Source organism: Sparus aurata, chromosome 11 (genome assembly GCF_900880675.1).
Source record: "Sparus aurata chromosome 11, fSpaAur1.1, whole genome shotgun sequence".
NCBI classification, from domain to species: Eukaryota; Metazoa; Chordata; class Actinopteri; order Spariformes; family Sparidae; genus Sparus; species Sparus aurata.
In genome coordinates this window covers 20,719,808-20,744,292 of record NC_044197.1, presented here as the reverse complement: position 1 = coordinate 20,744,292, position 24,485 = coordinate 20,719,808, and the positions used below count along the sequence as shown (strand labels likewise).

The window sequence follows — 24,485 nt, the reverse complement described above, 5'->3', positions numbered from 1 at the left end:
GTAGTTTATGATACCCCAGTGAACCTCACCTATAACGATGAGAAGATATGATGCTTTATCTTTAAGATACCGGGGAGGAGGGGGCCGCCTTGACTCGGTGCGCGGCGCGCATTGGTCTGTTTCATGCTACCTTACCTCCCCCCTTATCCCGGGTAAAGGCAGGCTGACGATGCCACTGGACGATACCTTCAGCGAGGCGTGGGGGGACGGCATGACTTCATCACGTCAAGTTGAGCACTGCAAAAAAAAAACACCTCCGCCAAAGCAACTGACAAAAAGAGCGCCCTGAGCTTAAAACCCCGCTCCAAACATATGGAAAACATGTCTCCACACTGCCTGACAAACATAGAGCGGGTTGCTGCGACAATGTGTGGTTCATTTAAACCCTGGAAACATTAAAGAAGAAAAAAACAGTGATGAAGCATTATCTCACCAATTCAAGGTTTTAAATATGCAGGAGGAGATTAAATGTATGTTCTTTTTTTCGTCTTTGTTCAGCGGTAATGTTTAAACAATGTGCCGATAAGAAACAGGGGGGGGGGATGAGCGGACGGGGAGAGAGATGATGATGGAGAGAACCGTGAGTTGAGGGATGGATGGAGAGGGAGGGCCGGACGCATGACATCATTCCCTCAGCTTCCCTGCGCGGACAGAGCTCTGGCTTCTCCAAGTGCGCACGGCGGCTGCTGCTGAGGGAGCGACTCCTCCTGCCGTACCCAGACGCGTCCTGATCAACCTGCGCTCTTGGGGTGGATTTAAAATAAAGAAAAAAATTTAAAAAAGCAATTCTTTAACCCGGCAGAGGAAACCCGTGAACCGCTCCTCGACTGGACCTGCCGCAGGGACGCACGCGTTTCACACAAACCGCGGGGATTATTGCTTTGTTTTAATCATGAAGATGTGAGGGTTTACAAGCTGGGAAGAAAGAAACAGGAACTCCGAGGCTGACAAAAAAGGTAGGCACACTTCCCTGTCTCCTTCTTCTTGACTCTGTCCTGCTACTTTTATCTGCAAGGTAATTTTTTTTTTTTTTTTTTTTATTAGAAGAGCTGGCAAGTGTCATTGTCAAAACGAAGCGCTTAAACAAAAATTAGGCATGTGGGCATTTGGTGTGGGAGCGCACGAGCCGTGCGTTATCCTGCCGCCTTCACACCCGCACAGCGAGGCAGGGAAGTGCCCGGTGAGAAGAAGCATTTGAGAATACTGCAAAGAGGCTTTTCCGAGCAGCCACGGATCTTTTTTTTCTTTTTCTTTTTTTAACGAAATGCTCTATAGTCCCGGACTCAGCGGGAGACTCCGGCTCTGCCACCGCAGAGCTGCTGCCGGTGAGCAGAGCATATCAGCTGCCGGAGCGCGAAGGATATCCATCACTGTGAACGACTGTCGTAACAGGCACGACTTCCCTTTCATCCCCCCACTGGGAGTTAATTACATTTTTTTCAATCTCGCAAAGTGAAATGAAACCTGGGTGGTTTCTGTAGCGGAGAGAAGATCCCGAAGAATTTCTCTCACACTTGTGGTCGATGTATAAAGCATCATCCCTTTTTTTTTTTTTTTTTTTTTCGGGCGGAGGTGTGTGTGTGTGTGTGTGTGTGTGGGTGTGTGTCGGTATGTGTGTGTGTGTGTGTGTGTGTGTCGGGGGGGGGGGGGGGGGGCTAATCCATCTAACAAGTGCATCTCTACAGCGGGGATGCTTCATTAGCCAAGTCGACCGTGCCTTAGAATCCACTGATATGGACATGTCCGTAGATCATGAGACGTTCACTTCTTGCATGCACCAATCGGAAATGCCATTTTCGATTTTTCCTTTCTCTCTCTCCCTCTCTCTCTCTTTCTCTCTGCCTCTCTCCGTCTCCTGTGCGTGTGTGTGTGTGTGTGTGTGGACAGGTTGTTTGATGTGATGTTTGAGCCCGAGGTATACATGTTGGACGTCTGAGAGTCCACTGTAGTGTTGTGAGTCTACACCCCTGGACCGGATTTGCGCATCACTTTGTCAATGGCGTGTATAGAAAAGAAAAAAAAAAGGAGTTGGACTCATTTCGAGATGCGCCACTCGAGCTCCCCTCAGCCCCGCCGAGGTGGAGTCAGCGCGGCAATGTCCCCGACCCCCCCACCCCCCCAGTGCTGGTGATGCCCTCGTCGAACGCTGGAAAACTCCGACTTCAATTAATTGCGCTGGCGTGTATCCGGACCTTGGATGTTTGTGTCTCATTTGATGTTCTTACATGTCCAATGGAAAAAAAAAAAATTTGAATTAAAAACCCAGCTCAGGGATATTTCAATTTCAAACTTTTAAATTGGTTCTTCCTTTTTTTCAATTTTTGTTCAGGTTTTTACAATTATCTTCGAAATTACGCATACGAGTGCTGCCACAGATTAAGGCCAGAACATTAAACCAAATATTTGATAAAGTTTTAAAAGATGCTGTGTCCACCATCTCTATAAAACCAGTGCACGCGTATATATATCGCACATATATTTTTTGGCATCATTCAGATTCATTCATCTGAACGCATCAGAGGTGATCTTTTTCTGATTCCCAGTGAAGACACAACATCACGGTTTTTATTCATATTTATCTCTCTGGAAATACGTGTTTAAACATTTACCGGACAAATTGTCGCCTATTTCTTTTTTTTTTTTTTGAAGTTGAACATTTTCCATCCTCCTCCGTCTCCTGGTTCGATCGCAACGAGCGCATCGCGCGTCTGCAAAGCTCATAAAAGCCGGAGGAGAGAACAATATCTCGCCAGCGCCCGGGTCGTTAAAAGAAAATGGCTTTATTCATTTTTCTTTGTACCCGTGGTAACTTAGTTATAGCTTTTTATGGTGCCTGGAAATGGCTTACAGGCTTGCAGTGCAATGTAATGTAATCAAATTTATGATGTTGCTGTGTATTACAATTCCCTGTTATGCTCCTTCACATGAGAAATTTGGAGTGACCCCCCCCCCCCATTCACTCCCCCTTCTCAACACACGCACAGGAGAAATGCCCAGGAGCATCAGAGCAAGGCACGTAACATCCACCACTGGATTTGTATGAGAGGGGGCACACACACCCCTCACTTGCACCCGGCCTCTCTCTGGAAATAGTCCCTTTCTAAATTATATGCAGACTTATGCCATCACAGATTTATTCTGGCAACCAATCATATGCTTCTTGAGTTTTGCCTCTTCCATATTTCATGCACATTTTTTACCAATAACAGCAGAAAGTTTGGTCTCCTGCAAGGCGGACATTAAAATATGTGGAGCCGAACCACAGTGATGAAACGAGTGATGTAATGCGTGTGTGTGTGTGTGTGTGTGTGTGTGTGTGTATGTGTGCAGCTTAACACATAAAGACAAACGCGCAGATTTTGCATTCCCTCTCCGCTTGTCTTTGTGATGTTACATCTATTCATGCACGGTGGCACTCGTGGGATTCTTGACTACCATTTGTAGGATGCTAATATTTCAGTTTAAATTATAATTCTTATCCCCACGTCAGCACGGATGTGTGTGCACGCTCCAGTCATCCTCTTTGATATCATGATGTGGGTGCCACCCAGTGAACGCCGTGACGGGAGGGAGTCACTCACTACGCTGTCTTCACAGACAGGCCCGTGGAAGGAAAGCTATTACTGGAGTCCTTCCCTCAAACTTAATGGGCTGGACACGTTTTATGAAGCGTCACCTCGCCAGCCGTTTGTTCGTGGAGCAATCAGGCACCCGTGTTGGACAAGCTTAGAGGCCGCACACTCTAAGAAGCAGAGGTTCGTCGTAGGTCCCTCTAAGACCCCAAGGGAGCCAACGAGGACTTCTTTTTAAGGTCCTTTACTGGCTGAATAAATGATTTTCATGAAGAGCAGCTACGCAAAAGACCATCTGATGAAAGGGCTCATCAAAGAAACCCTCAAGGGCTTTGATAGCAAGATATCCTGTTGACTGGAAGCTCTGTTAGCTGAGATGCAAGGTGAAATGTTTGAATGTCTTTTCCACGCCTTTCATATCACACCGCGCTCTCAACAGCTCTCGGGGAAATCGTTTAAAAGATATGGATTGCAAAACTCTCATTTTGAAGCTTGTTTAATTTTCAGAGTGCAGGGCGTCACGGGGGTCACCTCTCAGTGAGGTGGCGCTCACTAACGGCGGTGTGCCGGGTTAGCTTTATACTGTGTACACCTCCCTAACCTGACATCAATCAAGCAGCCTCTCTGTATGTATGAGGTGGCCGATTGGATGGCATCCATTGTCTCCCCCCTCCCCGCACACTCTGCAGAAGTGCGCTTCAATCATGCTCACCTGTCACCAGGTGGGCAGCGAAGGCTCAGGCACGTGAGATCGCACATCGCATCGTGATAAAAGACCCGCGCTTGCATACTCGCACACACGCGCATCTACTTTTATTACACTTTACATTACATTAAGATGGGCTATAAGTCACACTCCGCAGTCTCATTACAGGCTACCAAGCCTAAATGTGTGGCCATGTCATTAATGCAGTCAAAATGGAAACGGACGCGGATGGCTGGCAGAGCTGTGCCCAAACATGCAAAGCGAGAGGACAGAGAGAGGGAGAATGCGAGCGAGAGAGACAGAGAGAGAGAAGAAAATGTTTAATCATAAGCACACTTTATGGAGAGCTTCGCCCATGTGCACTGCGGCAGTCTAATTACCAGAATAGTGCTTGTTAGTTGTCACCTCCAGATAAACAGCCGGCTGTTTTTTTCTCTCATGTTTTTTTTTACCCAGCCTGTGACAGAATTTGAATTTCTAAGGAGAAAGAAAAAAAAACATCAATTACAGAGTATCCCATCCATCCCACCCTCACCTTCACCCCTTGAGCCACGCTGAGAGCAAAAACACGCCAACAGTCAGGTTAAATGATTGACGTCTGTGACCCAAACTGCAGCCGCCGGCGCTCTGGAGGTAATTCTGATTGAGTTAATCAATAAAGAAAAAGCCAAAGGAGGGGTTGTATAATGTGACGGAGCAGTTTTTTTGCACTCAGCCTTCTGTCCGACGCGACCATATTGTACAGTAAATCTTGTCAGGAAGCATATGGTCCTCAAATCCGAATGCAAATGAGTGCTGGAATATTCCAGCGGCAGAGAAAGAAATCGTCCATGCGTCTTTTGAACACTCCTTTGTCATTTCTCAAATGGCTAAGATATAAGCTCTTTAGAGGACTGTCAGAATGAGGGCAAAAAAATGTACTATTCACAAGCTTCCTACGAAACACTCTGACCTGGTTTAAGCCCAACGTGGAGATTGACACTTTAATGGCTTTGATGTGTACACATTTTCCTGGTATATGCCAAAGCTGTCAGGAATGCAGAAGGCTGGAGCTCAAGGAGTAATGTAAGATTTCTCCTTCATTCAAAACCCCTTCCGCGCCGGAAGGGGTTAAAAAGCCTCCGGGCTGCCCTCTTCCTGTCAAATATGTTTGAGCTCATTTCAAAACACCCCTGCATAAGGCAGTGTCCATTCCCGTCCGCCGGGCACAATCCCAATCTACAATGTGAACGGGTGAAAGTGGCATTATCTCCCGCTCGGAAGGTTTGATTATGTTGTTTTCATGGTAATCACAAAAGTGCGTACGGTGGAGGGAAAAATGTAACCCTGTCAGAAACGGTTCAATTTCAGCGACAAAGAGACAACATCATAATCACTGAGGGGAGTCTTAGTTCAGGTTAAAGCTGCATGTTGAGTGTTCAAAGGCTCTTTACTCAAGGATAATTGCAGTGATAATGTGTGTTTTTAGAGAACCGGAGAACATGCCCGCAAATGATGTGTTCAGCTTCCGTCTAAAATACACAGTCAGAGGGGGACATGACATTGGAGGGTGGCAACCGGAGAGCAAAATGTAATATGTCCCGTCTATTAAAATTTCCTGTGATTCATTTCCGTGTGAAAAGCGGCAGTAATTTGTCAGTGGTAAAAAAAAGATGATTCAACTTGCTACTCACGTAGAATTGTTAACTGAATACTTCTGTTTCATAATCTTTGCAACACGAGTTGAAAGTGTGACGCTGTGAGCAGCCCCCCTGACACTGTGTTACACCGATCAAACGCAACATAAAAACAAGTCAGTCATAATGGATTTTGCCTCTCTGACGATCTTTGATTTGGGGGGATAATCATGCTCTAACTACCCACAATACTTTAGAGGGTGTACACACAAAGTACAGTGTTGCCATGGAGTCGGTCCATTAGCCATGGGCTGCAACTTCTTGCTTTTTTAACACAGATCTGTTAGAGTTTGCCAAACTGGCACATGACAGTAAAACTATGACGAATTCTAGTTTAGCTTCTCCGGTTTACAGTTTGACAACGTTTGTACAGACAGTCGTCACTGGATTGCTTTTAGACTGAATACTAGTTAAAAACGATGATTCCCCAGCAAGATCTGGTGTTATAAAGGGACCCCTTCACTTTTTAAGTGGATTTAGGGACATTTACTCGCATTGGACATCAGAGACAATAATTTGGTTTGCAATATATATACAACATTTAAAACGATGTTGATGTTTTTGGGGCATTGCACATTTGTAACATTTCTGTAAATGTGCCAGTTTAGTCATCCTGGCTAATTTTAAACCGCAGTCCCTGGGCAGGAGAAATGACAGCTACGACAGACACATGAAATGTGTTAAAACAGAGCAGAAACACAGTATATGAGTGTAGTTGTTATTGTGCATCTAAAGATAGCAGGAATCCAATAATGTGAATGAATGGTGATTTAGATCTCCACTATAGCTGTATACACAATGCTGAAGTTCTGGCTGCCGCTGCACTTTGGTGCCAAAGAGATGTATTCAAGAAAAGTCTAGTTCCCTGGCAATTAACCTGAATGGCTTTCTAACTAGGCAGCCTGGTGACATTGTGACTGTGTCACTGAATGCTTCGGAGCTAACATTGATGACAAAGATGTTGCAGTAACATTGCAAAAATATGTAGATTAGGGTTAAATAATGGAGATATGAGTCATGCATTATTGATTTTAGTGGAAGTGATTTTAGCTCTAACTTTAAGATCAGGAGCGGATTCTTGCCTTTGTGGACACCAACGATCTGATTCACTTGGCAGGATACTTTCAAGGAAGCACACAATTAACAAATCTCTCAGTGGATGAGACAGACGTGAATCTCCTCCAGGAGAGAAGCTTACAGAGGGTTATTCGCCACCGCAGCCGCCACCTTCCCCCAAGGGTCGTGCCTCCTGAAGGTCACGGTAGTGTTTCAACCCCTCCATCCCCGCCTCCCTCTTTGTTCGCCGCCACAACTCCAGTGGGTATTGCTGGATGTTTCCCACCATGCCAGGGCTAATGATTGTGGGGGTCTGTGAGGATGATGCATCTAGACGACAGCATGGAGAACTAAACGTTGTCTCGCCTGTTTACTACTCGCCTGCATCACACTCGAGGTCATCATAAAGAATGAATGATTCATACACTGTCTTGGATGGTCATTTATGTTTAATTCAGAACTGTACCTTAAAGCGCGAGCCGCTGTGTTCTTGTGGTGTAGCGGGGTCGTCAGCAGGAGTGGGAGGATAGCAAAAAGGTGGCGGCGAGGAAGAGAAGGGAGGCGGTGTGGAGAGTGTCACGCGAGAGCTGGGCAGAATTAAGACAGAGAGAGAGGAGCATTGGCGGTGGCCTTGTACGTTTCATCTGCAGGCCCTAATAAAACTCTCACAGGCCGGCATTGATCCCTCCCAGAATAATCCATTTAGACTGAGCGTGCCTGGCCATGTGGGGCCTCCTCAATTATTTATGGCAGAATGCTGTGCAAGCTTCCGTTGGGATGCAACAACGTGCCCTGGGAAACCTGTGAACTGAGACCCAGAGGGTGGAAAAAGGAGAAATGGCAGATGAAGGGTGAGGACTGATCGTAGGGAGATGTGACGATGGACAGGGGAGGGGAAGGAAAGGTGGATGAAGGAGGAGATGGAGGGGAAGGTAAATGGCACGGGAGGGGGTGCAGGAGTAGATAGAAGAAAGCGGGGGAGATGACAGGAAGAAAGGAGGGAACAGGTTATTAAGTTTACCATCCCACTTAAATATCAGTGCTTCTTTGTCACACCCATGGACTTCTCACACAGACGCACAAGGCGTACCCTCAAGCCTCCAGAGACCCATATCGTTAAAAGTGAAAGGACAATCTGGTTAGGTTCAGGCAACAAACCTACTTTTCTAAGTTTAAGAAAAAATAGTTAACAATTGGTTTCACACAGGAACATTCTCCTGGATTAAAGTCTGGCCTGCAACGCGGACACCTCTTGTCGCTCTCTCTGTACTACGTCGAGTGGAGCTGTCCCTCTGATCATCTCAATTGCCATGGATGTGTTTACGTTGGATTTTGTGCAAAGCCCGCCGTGTCTCATATAGCTGCTGAAGGCTTTTGCGTCTGCATGGGATGCCAACGAATGTGACAGAACTACGGTATTTGACGCCCCGATAATGTAACCGAGCTCGACAGGGAGGTGAGAGTAGGAAGTGATAAGAAAGATGGGAAGCACACACTGTAGTGAGGCATGAAAGAATGGGATCAGAGGATAAGGTAAATAAGGACGGCAAAAAAGACTGAAAAAGACGGTAAGAGAGTGACGGAGAGATTTCCTGAAGTGAGGGGCAGAAAAAAAAAGGGATGGCAGGGGGAGGGGTTAGAGAGAGGAAGGAAACGTTGCAAGGGCAAACAAGATTGGATCATGTAGGGATGAAACAATGAAGGCATGAGGCTGGGAGGGGCGGGGGAAATGGAGAGAAGGAAATGAATGGGTAGAGAAGGAAGTAGGATCGGAGGAAAGAAGAGAGATATTATAGGGATCTAAGGAAAAGATGTAGGAGTTGAGGGAAAAAAATCGGTAAGGAAGTAAAGGGAGGACGGGAAGGTGAGATTAGCAAGATAAGGGAAGGAAGGACGAGAGGAAACGACGTGGAATTATAGATGAGACGGGGAGGAAGAGATGACTGGAAATGAGGCAGGAACAGATGGATAGGAGGAGGGCGGAGGATGGGACCTTTTTAAAGCAAGTCATGAACAACTATTGATCATGGCAGAGTTATGGTTGCTATTGTGCTAAGTGGAGACATGTCAGCTTGACTGCCTGTGCTGTCCATCAGTATGTCTGCATCAGTCACCTTTAGTGATATGGAAAAACTCCAAAAAGTAGTGTCAGTCCTGTGATGAGAACATTTTGTTGGACATTGCTGAAGAAAATCATTCAGTACAGTCAGCTGATGACGGAATAAAAGATGTGTCACTGTACTTCCATGGATATGCCGTAGTTTATCATTGCAGCTATTTCTTTTGGATCATGAACTCCCCTCTGTTTGACTGGTCTATATTCTGCTATTAGCAGCTCACACACGGCTCTCATAAATCCAGGCAGATTTGTCTTACCTGATTCCCCCGGCGTTCGCCATCAAGCTCCCTTCCTATTGCTATAATTCCCAGCACCCTATAAGGCTTTCTAGCCGTCGCCTGCTGCTGAATCGGGATTTCTGATCCAGCCAAAGACAACTGGAATTGAATTTCCACTGGCTCCTTGCAGCAATTACATCTGGCACACCCTTATTTCACATGGGCTTTGACCCTTGTCACCTCTCGAAAAGCTTTTTGCTGAAACATACCAGTCTTTTTTTAGCCAAATACAAAATATATTTTTTGCGTTGGTACAACGTAGCAGTAGAGTCCTCCTGCCCGCATCTTTTATCTGCACCGTAAATATTGCCGATGCTTCACTTTTAATGGTATTTAGAGTCATAATCATACATTACAACACTAACTCTGTGGCACTTAGACACCAGTATTAATTTGTCTTTGCTAAAACGAGGAGGAGCAACCTCAGATCCCTCAGAGGGAATGGAGCTGTAAGTCTAGCAGCGGTCCGGCCGGCATGCAGTAAGGAAAAGGAGAAAAAGAAGCACTTTGTAATGGCTATTACACTGGCTGTGTCAAGCAGCCTAATCAGATGGGCTAAACGGTGTAGCGGCATAGCTATTAGCTAACGATAGCATACCGGCAGGTTTTTCGGTTTAATTAGTAGGGCCCTATTTCCCACCACTTGTCGTCCTCTGAGGCAGCCACCAGAGATTTATTGTTTGTCCACAGCCATTGATTATTGGATTCTAGTAATTGTTTTGCCTTTGCTTGATTAACAAACCTGTGTTTTCTCCAGAGCTCAATAGCAGCCTTTAATGGCAGGACCCCAGCCAAACGCCACGCTAACGGGGTGTTTACCATGATTACAATGGAGAGTCAGAAAAGGTGGGGGCAGACGAGGGGGAGATAAACCTCCCTCGTTTTCTCATTGGGGCGGGGAGTGTTGTTGTCCACTAAGGAGACAAGAAACTTCATTAACCAAGCTGCCAGTGCTTGGCGACTGTTTCCGTACACATTGTTCTTGTGTATGGGTGGCCCGTCTGGCTGACGCATCCAGGTGCTCCATGTTTCAAGAATCCTGTCCAGCAGATGATCGATGTGTGGACGTGGCTTCTCAAACCGTGGCATGTGAGGAATCCAAGTAGCCTGCCTCCTTTCTTGGCCTTTTGTCTCTCTTTTTTCCGGGAATTAGTTTTTTTTATTTTCTTTCAGGGTTACAGAGCAAAAATGAGATTGTATCCCATCTGTTGAGGTGTATATGCATGAGTTGGAGGAGGAACAGAAGGGCCAATGGGGTGGTTGACAGGGGTGGTAGGTGAGCATACTTGTGTATTACTCAGATATAACTTTTATATATCATAAGCTCTGACCCAATTCTGTGTTGAGTCCTCTTAAATACCTTTCACAGATGTAGGGATGGGAGCCCAGAGCTCAGACGCCCTGCCTGGATTCTGTCTCTCATCCCAACAGAAGGTTTTTGTAATATTTTGTTTTTCTCTTTAGCTGTCATTACAAGGAACACCCTGCTTCCTGGATGGCTGAGAACATTGTGTTGCAACGACATATTCGTCTAGTTGTTCTGGGCAACATCCAGAAGAAGTCGGCTTCCCTCATGCGGCTCACTATCTTTTTTTTAAAAAAACATCAAAAATGCCTTTTCTACACAGTCTGTTGATTCACTGCAGCTGAGGTTGCTCTTGTCCTTGTAAGTTTCTCAGTGTTGGTTTCTGGTTTTTCGGTCGCTGCTTCAATACATATCTCCAAAATGACTTCATTTGCTTTCCTTTTTTCCCTTGTAGCTTTCTTCTTTGCCCTTACATATCATACATCATTTTATGGTCGTAAGCACCGCTTGCTTGTTTGTTGAGGTGGGGGGATTGTTTCAATACTGGTATTGGAAAAGTGGTATCAGATACTGCCTTAAATGCAGATTAAGATTGCGAGTCTACACACTTATCCACCTTATTTATTAGCCCTGAAACCGGACTCTTCCCAGCATCATCCCGTATGCCAGAGTGAAATTTTACTGCAAAGGTGGCCAATAGCAATGGTAATCAAGCTAATCCCACTGTTGTACCCTGGTATTAACAGCGTCGGATATGGATGATTTCATGTTTGCTGCCGTAACGACTCACTCGAGGCCCCAGCCTGCTACCTTGTGTTGTTGATTTCTACCTTTTCGCTGTCCATTGGTATGTGCCATCTGCCCAATCCAGCTGCCTGACGCGAGAGAGGGAGGCTGAGGGAGAGGAAGAGTGAGGTCTACTTAAATGTAATTTATTTCAGTTGTCGCTTTGTTGGGTGAAGAAGAAGTGACAAATGCGAGCTGGTTGTTTATGAGGCCTTGCTAAGTGCTGGCAAGGCTGCTTTGCTCTGAGGTAGTTGGCTCTCCGTCCTTGGGAGGTTGCATTGCTTCGCGGCATAGTGTGTGGCAGGCGAGCTAATGCGCGGTGAACCTACCTGCTTCTTATTCTCCGTCTGCCTCGCTTCTCTCTCCCACTTTTTGCCCCTGTCCCTCTCACTTTTCTCTCTTCAATCTCTCTTCTGACCTCCTCTACCTTCCACTCCGTGCCTTTCTTTCCCCGCTCATTCCTTTCGTTTGTTTTTTGGGGGGTTTTTTTTTACAACTCTGATTCCCGGAGTCAGAAAAAGCAAGAAATGCACACAGAATCTCCTTCCAATCGCCCCCAGCTTGCCCTTCCTGTCTAGAAATGGAAACAGGGAAACCTTCCCTTCCATCACTTCCCGCCAAATAAATCAGTCAGACCTTTGACAAACCCCAAATAGGACTGCCAATTTTTCAAAGCTGTCCCGTTCATCAGTTTGATTCATCCTCCCCGAGATGGAAGGCATGTTTTCTTCCCATGTCACCGCCCCCTCCATGTTTACGGTCAGTGAGTCAGCGGGGGAGGCTAGGTCACTGCATTCAGTCTCCAGTGTTTGAAAAGAAAAGCAGTTCAGTGCAGCACCAGTGGCTAGGCTGTGGGCTCTGAAAACACTCAGAGAGATGGACAGCGGAGAGGCCGGGTGAGCCGAAAATGTCGCCCTCTCTGCAACCTCAGCTCAACTACATCCTCCCACTCTTCCTCCTCCTGCATACCTTTGCATAGCGCTGTTTTAATTGACACCGAGAAGGGAAGAAGAAAGGGGCTTATCTGGCTGCCTGCTCCTGTTACCTGTCAATTGAGTTCATTTTTTCCCTTCCTGTCCCTTGTCCGTCACTTCTGTGTTCCGTCCCCTTTTTTTTCCCCTCCTGCGCTTTTGTTTCTGTCTGTTTCCTCAAGCTCTCGCTCTCTGTCTCTGCCTCTCCTCCAGCTCAACACCATCCCATTCCCCACTGAGTGCCTGTGTTGTTTTCTCCCGTCCTCTTCACTCCTTGTCTGGTTATTTACATCTCCCCGTTATCTCCCCCCCCCCCCCCCCTCCCTCTTCCTCTCCCTCGCGCTGCTCTCTTCCTCGGCTGTGACTTCAAAAGTTTTATACGTTCGCCTCGTAAATTATGTAATGAAGATCTCGACTAAACAATATAGACTCGGTTTGGGAAACAAAACAATGAGTTCATGCAAAGACTGCCACACGTTGTACAAATGTAAAAAAATAAAAGAAGATAGAGATATTTTTCTATGCTGAATAATTTACACTTTGTAGAATAAATTCTAAAGAAAAAAGATGTGTAATATGGAATTGAAACAACAAAAACCATCCCCATAAATTACAGGCCTTTCTATGTGATGTTTGAATCTTTAATTATGTTTAATAAATAATCACACAGCTGATCATATGGCATCACTGTTACAGTAATATCAACGCTGTCTCGCTGGGGGAAGCCTCTAAAACCAGCTAAATCAACCTGCCCAACTCTGCACTCGACTTCCTCCTCCATTACTGCGCTATCTGTACATCCATCTGACATCACAGAGATAAACGTGGCAGAGGAAAGCTCTCTCCCCTCATCCTCTGCTCCGCGGTGCGTGAACAGTTTTGTTTGACTGACACCTCCGTATGTCCTTCTTATGTTCTGGCACTTCAGCCCTGAAAATGAAAGTAATACATTTTTCTCACAGATTTTTGTTAAGATAGCCACCTGACACATACCTCCCTGCCTCAAAGCTGGGTGTTTTTCAGCCTTTTTCAGCGTGGTCATGAGCAGGTGGATTTCATCCATGACTGCCGGCCATAGGAGGCAGGACTGACAGGAGACGGGCAGATGGCAAATGCACTTTGGTTTTCAATTTAACTTTTAACAACCAGGGCTGCAGATGACTTTGAACCTCTTTCAAATGCATGTTTTTGGAGTGCCACAAACCAACAACAAGGGAGTTTAATGTGAGCACAGGTGATATCGCACACTTTTATGGCCGTCACCTCCAAACAACTTGCTGTTAGTGCTGTTTATACACAATCTTGCGCAGTACGTATGTGGGCCAAAAATATATTGTCAGCCAAAACCACACACGTTTTCAATTGGTAGTACTCGGTATTACATTGCATTTGTTTCCAAATTTCCATGAAGAAATGACCAGCACCACTTTGTAATAACAGAGAACAAAACAGCATGTAGGTACTGTAAAAATATGCTAACCTCACAGTAATCTAACGTAGTTTAAAGGTGCAATTTGTAATTATATTTTTTGACCACCTGTGAAATTCATGCCCAAAACAAATGGGGGGCAGCATATCGGCGTAGTAACTGCTTCCTGTAGCCGCCGTTAGCTAATTAGCTCAGGTTGCCATGCAACAAGGGACCAACAAGGGACCTACGGACTAGGACGGGTTAGGGATAGCTGGTTAGCATGTTTGCATTTCTAAGTTTTGAACATTTTCAACTTAATAAAACGTACTATTTAATGTTTTTGACTATTGCTTTGGGCAAACACAGCCGGGGTTGGAGTCAGGGTGGAGAGTCTTTTCAACATTTAAGTCCATAATGGAGATTTCAAAGCAGACAGGGTTGACTGTAAATTTAGCCTGCTTCATGGGACATTGGGTACCCGGTGGCACCCAAGGTCTACTTAAATGTGCAGAGCGAAGGAGAGGTTTACATCGAACCAGTCTAAAAACCTGTGGTGCCCGTATTCTAAAGCCTTTGCATTGTGTAATCAGCATTTACTTCATAATAAGTTAAAAGTAGAACAGTGCTCTATTACCAGTTTAAACATCATAGAACTTGCTTCACATGCAGCGTAGTTGATCTTTGAACAACACCACTGCTTTTCAGGCATGTACAGTATACCTCTTTCTGTATGTCGCCTTCCAGAAATAGCTCTTAAGTGCACAGGCTGCCATGGGAGCCTATATACTTTTCCTAGGTCAAACGCCATTCTCGCTTAACACTGATACTCACCTGTCATGTATTTTCTATCACTTTGAGAGCCTCTCCATTTTTTTTTTCATCCTTCTCCGCCTCCACTCCCTCGGACCAACCTGTTCTGTCACTCAGAGACGTGGCTTTAACCTCTGGTGTGGCCTTCCGCCAGCGGCCTTTGTTTTCATCTATTGTTCTTAAAAAGCGATTATAACCATCAGACAGCTCCATTAAATATTTAGCAGAGCTCAGGCGGCTGCTTTTTCACACGCTTCACAGGAACACCCGCCGCAGATGTTCAAAGTGTCTTTTTCTGTGGCGTGAATGAGCGCAGATATTCAGAGGGGCAGTTGGCTCGATTGAATAAAAGGCTGCTATTTGACACAGGCTGGGGAAGGTGTGTTTGAAGGGCGATGCTCATGCTTATGTTGGTTCTTTGTCCTTTAGATACTCGCGTAGGGATATCTGTGTGTGCGTTTGTGCATTCATATGCGTATACATTACCTCTGTTTGTGCATGTGTGGGCTGTGCACTGTATTTACTGCTCTAATCATTTCTCTGTCTGCTGTGTGTGTTGGTGTGTGTGTGTGTTTTTCAGTGGCTGCGCCTCAGATTACTTCCGTTGAATATCAAAATTTATTTGCAAGTCCGTTCTCCACTTCCACTGCGGGAAGAATTGGAATGATCAGTCGCTTGAGAGACCAATAAATAAGGTCCTCGGCTGTTGATTCATCGGGAGACACTGCGGGACAATAGCCTCACAAATTATCTCTCCTCTGACTGCTACATTTTAGAATGAGGTTGAAATCTAAGAGATTGCACCCTTGTGCATGAAATGCTCCCAGAGCACTCCACGAGGCTCGGCAAATAGATCGCCAAAGCTATTAGTGAGCTAGTCACACAAGAATGGCAGGGAAAGTGCAGGAAATCTTTCTACAGTCATTCAATACTCGTTGCTTGACAGCCGTGAGTACCAACAAGAGCAAGAGTGTTTTTTTCTTTCGTTTACATTCATTATGATAATGCTAGGTGTTAGCTGACGTTCGTGGCGGATATTTTGCTTGTGTTTATAGGATTGTTGCATCTAATGGAGTTGTTTATTCAAGTATGTATTGGACTAAAAAAAATCGAAGAGAGCTTGTTGAACGTAGCAGTGGTGGGGCGTTTGTGTCTTTGGAGGGAGGCCTGAAGGGAGGGAGTGCGTGGATTCTTCTTCAGCTAAAGTCTAGCTCGGTCATGCCGCTTCATCCATTCTTACCAACCCCAGCGTTCCCATCCAACGTGGGGGTTTTATGGTCTTAATATTAAAGCTTCATTATGCCCCCAATTTGAAATCATGTTCAGCACTGATGTGTTCGGCTAAACAATCAAAGGGTTTGATCAAGGACTCCCTGAAATAGAAAATTACAGGTTGGAACATTTATTGCTGATCTCGGCGTGACCTGCAGAGCTTTGTTGTCTGCGCTGTTGTTATTCAGAGAGATTTGAAGAAGAGTGAGCAGTCGGAGGTTGGGTGTCTTGCTCAAGGATGTTTTGGCTGTTCTAAAAATGAAATGTGATGTGCCAGTTATGTGACTTCCAACCACAAGTCTGCCCTGCCAGTTTATACAGTTAAGAAATTGTGTCTCACATTGTGCACCTGTGTGTGTGTGTGTGTGTGTACGTGCACTCTCTGTCTGGATGGGTTTCCTCTGGATAGTTTCACAATGTGAACCACATATTTGTTATTATTACCATGACAGGGAAGATTACCTGCATATAAGAATGAACAACTGCTTTTTCCTTTCCCACTCGCCTCAGACTCATAACACAGATGGCATTACATGACATGCGAAAGCTTTAAATGCGAGACCCGATGCACAACATGGGGCAGATCACACAGAGACGCAAAGCTAGGAACGCATAAAAACCTCCTCCTCCTCCTCTACCAATGAAGTTTTTCAAGCAGTTTTGGAAGTTGAAATATTTTCAACCTTTCAGAGCATCGTGTTTCCAATTAATTACATGATGGTTTGGTGCGTACACAGCCACAAGCGCTCTACACTGTTTTTCCAACCTGTACTGGCGAGTCTCTTTGTGATTGGCCCCTAAATGGCGATTGTTATTGGTTATCAACATGACATCCCATGAGATCACGCTGACATATCCACCGTAAAATGTATACAGAAAAGTTACAATTTGTTACATAAAAATGAAAAAAACAAAATGCAGATAACAACGCTCAAGATCGCCGAGGGGGACGACCACAACAGCCCCTGCTTAACATGTGCCCCTCCACCAACGTTGGAACATGCAGGCTGGTTGAATCAGAAACTCCAAATTGTGAACTGGGTTTGTCTTTCTACATACCTGTCAGCACGGCCGACCTGCCCCGCCTCTGACCCGGTGTGCGTCGGGCTAGGATTAGATCAGAACTTAAGATAATGGAGGGATGGAGGACATCTGAGCTTTACTGGAAACACGAGACACCGTGTTCACGTTATCCTCACTTAAGTACGGGCATAACATTTCCATGTTCGAGTCTGTAGTTGTAACGGCTGAGTTTATTGACATGCAGTCGAAACATTTTTGCACCTGATCTTGGGGAGGCTTCACAAGAGGATGAAGTCATAACTGAATTATAACCGTAGCAGAGTATCTGAGTCCTCCCCCCCCCACCCACCCTCTCAGCGGTCATTGTGGTGGAGACAGACGGGCGATTAGTCTACCTCTCTCTGGTTTGGAGTGCTCATTCATTGCCGGTGTCACTTCCTGCTTATGTATAACATTTCCTACTAGAAAACTATTCAGAGCAAATTGTACAAATCAACAGCATTTTGAAAAAAATACGATTACTTTACAACATAACCTGGCTTTTAAACCTAAGTAGCAGATGAAATTGCCGGCTACGGTGGACGTTTGTTGCGGTGAGGAGGCGTCTTTCAGAGACACTGAAGAGCATATTCGTACTTATGCGCGAGTGAGGTTTGTTAATTGATGGAAGTCCTTGGTTTTAATGGCTATCTAGTCATGCGTTTTGAGAGCGGAGTGACAAGCTGTGATATGTGCTTGCATGGGCCAGCCAGCTAACCCTCTCTCTTACTTCCTCTTCCTCTCTGAGTGTTTGCCTAATGGCTGATAATGAAGAGGGCATCTTTGCAGAGATGTCTCTCTCTCTCTCACTCACTCACACACACACACACACACACATACACACACAGACACACACACACAGAGGCTGGGCTCGCTGCCCTTCAGAATACCAGGCCTGACATTAATCTTTAAATGACTGTTGCTTCTTCTCCAAGACTTTCAATCCATTAGTGGCCACGTCTTGAGATGGAGCGAGATTGCCGTAGAGGAGAAGGCAGGGGAGGAGCATGCAGCCAGCGTCTTTGTGTATGCGTATGTATGTGTGTGCGCGTGTGTGTGTGTGTTTTGCGTGCGGCAGAAAGGATGATGTCAATGATAATGGAGGATGAGGACATAGAGAGAATGAAAGAGAGACGGAGAAAGGTTGAGGCAGCACGGAGGCATCAAAGAGAGAGAGAGATGCAGTGATATGAGAGCGAGTGAGAGAAAGAGAAAGAGAGAGAGAGAGAGCGGACGCAGGATTCAGCTGGTTGGATAAATGTCCCCATGTCTGTCACCGTGAAAGACTTCCCCCTAAACAATGACCAGTCTTATTTCAAAGGGATGTAGTATAGTAGTTCATGCAAGAAAGCGTTTCCCGGTAACTCCGTGAGGGTTTATGGCTGTACCATTGTCAAACTGTCAAGTGCAGGAGGGCTCCCTCGCACACGTTTTGAGCCCTTTACGGACACTCTCGGTCCACGTTTCTGCAGAATTTGCCGGGGGAATTACCCATAGTTTACATCATTGTAATGTAAAACGCAGTTTGGATTTTTATTACTGGCTCTATATCGACAATCTTTTTTTTAAAATCAAAGTACTACATGATAACACTAGAATGGGATGCAGGAGAGCGTAGACCTCCACCAAGGCCCAACAGGATTATTTCCTGAGAAATTAAGGAAAATGTCAAAAAAAAAAACAAAACACTATGTTAAAGAAGTGAGAACAAACTCCTGGATCCATCCCTTTTTCCGGAACCGCACCAGAGGTTAATGGGGTTTATTCTGGGCTGAGACCCATCCTACTTCCTTTTTTTGTGGGAATCCTTCAGTAGTTTTTGTGTAATTGGGTGACATGGGTAAAAACATTATCTCCTTGGCAGAGTTAATACATTTCTCAACATCTATCGTGGATCCCTGCTTATTTTTTAAGGCTCTCCCTTGTGTGAACAATGACAGATATCCTTATACGCAGTGGCAGAGATGGGATCGGTTAAGTGGGTGTTCCTGGGGCGATGTGGTTTTCCCGTTATCTTGAAGGACCGGTCAACAAAATCAATTAATGCTGAATAGCGACCGAGAATGAGCTCCAACAAAATATAAAAAAAATAGTCGATGGACCTTGACTTGAGATTTCTTTGTCGAAATGAGTTTCTCAAGGTCAAGAAGGAGGCTTTTTTTCCTCTATTCTTACTATTCTATTCCCTCTCTTTCATCTCTACACTCTTTCTTTCCTTCACTCTCCTCCTCCTCCTCTGTCCTTGAATGTCTCTCACCTCTCGACGCTCCCGTTCTTCCTCCCATACCTCCCACCCCGCTCATGTCATTTCCTTCTCCACGCCGCCGTCTTTATATCCCTCTGTTTCTTATTTTGTCCCTTTCTGTTCCCCCTTCCCTTCAATTCGTCTATCCACCCTCACCTCTCTCTATATTTATTCCCTCCTTGTTCGCGTCTCTCCACTCGGTTTCTTAATCTCTGCCTACTTCTCCCTCACTTCTCCTCTTTCTAGTCCGTCCCGTGCTCCAGTTCTTTCTATTTTCTCATTTTCTACCTCCACTTCCTTTAAGCCCCTTTTCCTTTTCTTTTGAGTCCGCTTCCTCTTACCAACCCTACTTTCCCTGCTCCTCTTTTCTCTTACTTCTTCCCTTACTTTCAGCTCAGTGTCCTCCCCCCCTTTATTTTTTTCTCATTCTCTCTCCTCAACCCTCTCCTCTTACCCACATGCTCCTATCACTGCGTCTCCCTTCATCTGCTCCTCCAGCGGTGAGCTATAGTGACTCTGACATCATTACCCTTGTTGTGACAGGTTTCATTTGTACCCTGTGGACCTATACATCAGCCTGACTGATAGTCCGGGGCCCGGGGCCAGCGGAGCCCCGCCCAGATCGGGACAGAGTAACAGACAGAATGGTCCTAAAAACTACTCCAGCTCGGGTACCACTGGATATCTTTTCATTACTCGCTCCGATATGTCAAACTCAATGCCGGTTCAAAACATGCCCACAACTCCGGCTTGCTTGAAATAACAAACTGCGACAGTCTCTTGCGACAGGCCCGACCAGGGTAAAAATCAGAGGAAATCCAGAAAAAAGGATGTCAAAGTAGCACTGGCGCTGTTTGATTGACAGGTGATCTCTGGAAAGTGAATTACAGAAAAACAAGCGAGTGCTTCGCAATAAGGATGGAAACCAAGTGAGTCTTTAAAAGTGGCTTTTAAACATAAAGTCTTATTTTTCTCTACACAAAAGGAAGATGTACATTGCAGCATTGCGGTAGGTTTTGGTAATGTGATAATTGTCTTGTTTGCGTTGAGTTAGCCACACAAAGAAACCCTGCTTTTAACACATTCTTAATTATGTGGCGAGTCTCCAGATGTCACAGTGTTGTTTCTCATCCACTTTCAAGGTTGTTTCATTATTAACTGTTTTTTTCTGAACGAACCCAGAGAGCCATATTTCATCCACAATTGCACCCACTTTTTCTCAATCTTATGGCTCAGCGAACACAGCGCACACATACGTATGCTGAGTTCTGTAGTGACAGTGTTTTGCTGTCATGCCGAACACTTTGTTCTTTCCAGACACACTAGAAAAAAATGCAGCTTCAAAGAAAGCTGCGAAAAACAATGGATACAGCGTCTGTCTTGCTTGTAATAAGTATAAAAAGTCTGCCCACATATCACACTGAGATGTAATTATTGACTTTTTGAAGTGTTATCTGTTTTTCGCTCCAAATTAAAGTAATCCGATTACTCAAAGCTGCTGTAAACCTTGTCATTGTTTTAGCAAACTTCCTGTCCAGTTCACACTTAACGATCCCCTCCCTCCTATGCGAGAGTCGCTCTTTTTCTTCTTTCTTTGGTTGTATAAGCTGTCACAGGATGTGCTGGAATTTGTATCGTACCTTCTTCCTCCATTGCTGTTAAACAGGAGGATGATGCTCTTTGCGCATTCAAGCACTGAGCAAACACACACAACAGTGGCTACTGTTGGATTATAGTTATTATAGGGTTACTTAACACTTATTTTAATAAGAAATAGCGCTTACAGCAGCTTTAATATGTAGTCGACTTTGCAGTTTGGTATTTAGTGTTTGTAATTTTGTCATCCAGATATGTGTGTTATAATGATGCAATAAATAACGTAACAGCTCTAAATGAACTGTGCTTAATATCTTGTGAAAGTCTTGACAATACCTTTGAGTCATGTAACTGCAACATTTTAACCCTTTGATGCGCAACATATGCGCACCTCTTCTAATGCACAACATGGGTCAAAAATGACCCGCATTCATTTTCCATGTTATTTCATGCTGCCTGAGTTTTTCTTTGTTCTATCTTTTGAAATTAATTAATATTATGATTTAATATTCCAAGTATTCTTTAAATATCATGTTTTTGATTACCACTAATCATTTTTTCCATTTTTCCTTTCATACTTTATGCACAAAAATTGTTTTTGTAATACTACATCAAATTTACACACATGGGTCAAAAATGACCCATTCATCCAAGTGTGATTTATAATTAAAAGACTTAATACTATAATAATAATAATAATTTGTTTCAAGTAATTACTTTATCAGTGAGTGGGGCCAAACACCTATTTACTTACTTACTGTACATAATATTTGCAACATTGTCATTTTGTAACACATACACATACTGTCAGGTTTTGGGGGTGGTGAAGTGGGTGGACCCAAATGCAGAGACCATAGGCCGAGACAGTTTGAACAAAGCATTGGTTATATAAACAAAAAAAAGAGTACAGGAAAAAAAGGGGAGGGATGAGGAGAACACAGATTGGTGGGTAGGACACTAGGAGGCAGGGATCAACAATTGATACAACAAGACACAGGTGTGGCACAAAAAGACAGTGTGAGCAAAGACAAAGACAGGAAGTAATGATGAAACAGAACACAAGAGAAAAACTACTACAAAATAAAACAGGAACTAAATAACACAACCATGACACATACCTCTGATAACAGATAACACAGCTATTGAAGTGAACTGTAAACTGGTGAAATGTGACCTAACAAAATAAAATACAACTTAACACATAACTAGAGCGAGAATTGCCACCTGGGCCTGGGCAGCTCCTCAGAATATTATGGCTTCTTGTTCTGCCATGAGTGCCCAGAGGAAACGAAAATTGGAAAAGAGATCTCAGTAGCGTCTCATTCATTTCTCCTGGACAACTATGAGATCTATGTGAGACCAAAGTGAGGCTGTGGCTGATTTCTCCTGTTTCTCAATTGTTTCTCCTAAGAAACAGGTGCAGAAAAGCTCAACTTGGGCTCCCTGTAAGTTTCAAAGGAGATCTCATCGAGCTCTCAATGAAGTTTCAGAATGTCTCCCCAGTGCTGGAAAGGAGCGAGGTTTAAGCGGTAAAGTCTCAAGTCTCACCTATTGCTCCTAAGGAATTTTAGGAGAAACACATGAGAAATGTTTGAGACCAAAAAAGACTACAACGAGACTGAAATGAGAACTCTCATTGAGCTCCTTTACGGCTCCATAGCCATAAAGGAGCAAGCTTTGAGAAGTAAAATTTTCCTCTGGGTGGGGGGATTCTCATTCTAGTAAGACTCGTTTTTACTCAGTCTACTGGACTGAGTCTGAGATTCGTCCTCTGAGGACTCATCAGACGAGTCATCTTTATCATCAGAGGAGTCTTCATGTAGGAGAGCTGGATCCCCAGACACACCCACAACTCCAGCTTGACCCTGTGGCAAATATTCTGGGTCATCATCATCAGAATTGGTTGTTCTGTCATTAGTTTCAGTCAGGAGCCTTTTCTTTCAATTTTAGCTTTTCAGAGCGAAAGACGCATGTTTTTGCCCTTTGTGACAGATTAAGTAATATTTCACTCCAAACTACTTTTTCAAGTTGGATTCCACTCAAAGTGTATGAACTTTATCTAACTGTAGCATTGCAAACATGATTTTAGTCATTACTTTCAGTCAGAAGTCTTTGCTTGTCAATTTGAGGTTTTCAAAGCGATTGGAGCCTGTTTCTGCCACTTACAGTGCAGTAAGTTGTATTTGAATGAGAACTGCTTTTTCAAGCGATTTCGACTCATAGTGTCTGAAATTCATCTAGTTAGCTGGACTAACTACAATAGTAACTAACTATGGTAGAATTAGCTAACTAAAATAGAATATGTCAACAGCTCGCTAACTAGCTCATAGTAATTACTTTTAACTTTCAAGTAATGTACTCACTCTCAAGGTAAACATGTTACGTACAGTTATCTTTCACAGTTGTCATCAAATATTTTTAAAGGTAATGTTTGAACAATTATATTTTTAAATATTAAATATTGACAATACTTACACAGATAGCAAATGTCACAAGCACAGTTGACACCAAATTATATAGCAGACTTATGTGGGTCGTTTCTGACCCATGTGTGTAAAGTTGATTTAGAAATACAAAAGCTGTGCTTGTTCATAAAGTTAAAAAGAAAAAAGAAAAAATATGATTTGTGTGAAACAAAAACAAGATATTTACTGCATACTTGGAAGAATAAATGATACAATTATTTTTTTTTCAAAGACATATCATAGAAACACTCAGCAATCGATGAAATATCATAGTAAATGAATATGGGTCATTTTTTACCCATGTTGTGCATTAGAGGGTTACTGATAAAAAAGGGTTTTTTATTCAAAAAGTAAGAAAGGAAAAAATAAGCTAAAGATGTATGATGATCAAAAACAAGCTAATTGAGGGATACCTTGAATACTGAATGATGAAAGTAATTAATTGCAAAGATATAGAAAATAAAAACTCTGCCGGGTCACTTTTGACCCATGTTTTGCATCAAAGGGTTAATTCAGTCCAGTACTTATCGTCAGTCCCACAAGAGGAAACATCCTTTTGCAGCAAGGCAGTATTACACTGGGAAAAAATGCAACTTCAAAAAAAAGTTTTTCAAAACAAACAAGGTGTTTCTTTCTTGTAATACGTAAAAAGGGGAAATTATTAAAAAAAACAACTCCTTTAAGTGACACTGAAATGTGCCTTTTTCGGATATTTCGGTGTAAAACATTTTCAACGCAGTGAGCCTCGAATGCCGTACACGCAATATAGACATAATTATTTATAGTGTGTTTCATTGTACAGTGCTGTCTATGAAATGGCTCACTGGTAATCACAAATAAATAGTGATTATCTCCTCTTTGATCCCTCACTTCATTTCCAGTACATGACTGACGTAAAGGCCTTTCATCTGTTCCTCTCTGTCTTCCATAAATTGCTCCCAATCATCAATAATTCTAGTTAGCACTTTGAAAGAATGTGAGGTCTTCCAGTCATTCCTTCCGTCTATCCATCTCTGCCGCCTTGTAAATCCAGCCAATCCATCAAGAATACCTTCAGACTGCTCGCAGCCCCATTGATCTGTGGTCATATTAATGTGCGGCTTATGAGCTCGCCGGCATCCTTTGTGGCCAGACAAAAATGAATCCACTTGAGT

General features: G+C 44.0%; 1 protein-coding gene across 9 annotated transcripts in view; it reads left to right on the top strand.

Annotated features, from left to right (window-relative positions):
• Positions 1 to 628: 628 nt before the first annotated feature.
• ptprsa (protein tyrosine phosphatase receptor type Sa) overlaps positions 629 to 24,485 on the top strand; it is a 245,849-nt gene continuing 221,992 nt past the window's right edge. For 6 of the 9 annotated variants that reach the window (XM_030433082.1, XM_030433078.1, XM_030433080.1 and 3 more), the window contains exon 1: positions 629 to 956. The gene's annotated coding sequence lies outside the window, so the exon portion shown is untranslated. The remainder of the gene's footprint in view (positions 957 to 24,485) is intronic. The other 3 variants (XM_030433084.1, XM_030433083.1, XM_030433086.1) reach the window with 2 other exon arrangements.